Source organism: Trichoplusia ni, unplaced genomic scaffold (genome assembly GCF_003590095.1).
Source record: "Trichoplusia ni isolate ovarian cell line Hi5 unplaced genomic scaffold, tn1 tig00003232, whole genome shotgun sequence".
NCBI classification, from domain to species: Eukaryota; Metazoa; Arthropoda; class Insecta; order Lepidoptera; family Noctuidae; genus Trichoplusia; species Trichoplusia ni.
The window spans coordinates 15,001-15,544 of NW_020800357.1; positions in this window are offsets into that span (position 1 = coordinate 15,001).

The window sequence follows — 544 nt, forward strand, 5'->3', positions numbered from 1 at the left end:
TCGTTTCGCGTACGCAGTGCACGTTAAAACGGTACATCGTTAATGATCCTTCCGCAGGTTCCCCTACGGAAACCTTGTTACGACTTTTACTTCCTCTAAATGATCAAGTTTGGTCAACTTCCCAGCAACGCCGACGGCCGTGAAGCCACCGCGTGTCGGTCCGAAGACCTCACTAAATCATTCAATCGGTAGTAGCGACGGGCGGTGTGTACAAAGGGCAGGGACGTAATCAACGCGAGCTTATGACTCGCGCTTACTAGGAATTCCTCGTTTATGGGGGATAATTGCAAACCCCAATCCCCAGCACGAAGGAGTTTCAGCGGGTTGCCCGGGCCTCTAGGCCAGGGAGAACATGCTGATTCCTTCAGTGTAGCGCGCGTGCGGCCCAGGACATCTAAGGGCATCACAGACCTGTTATTGCTCAATCTCGTGCGGCTCGAAGCCGCCGGTCCCTCTAAGAAGAATTTTAATACGTCGCCAGTGAGTTGCGTGACGCGTAGCCACGCACCCTAAATGACGACGCCTATTTAGCAGGCTAGAGTCT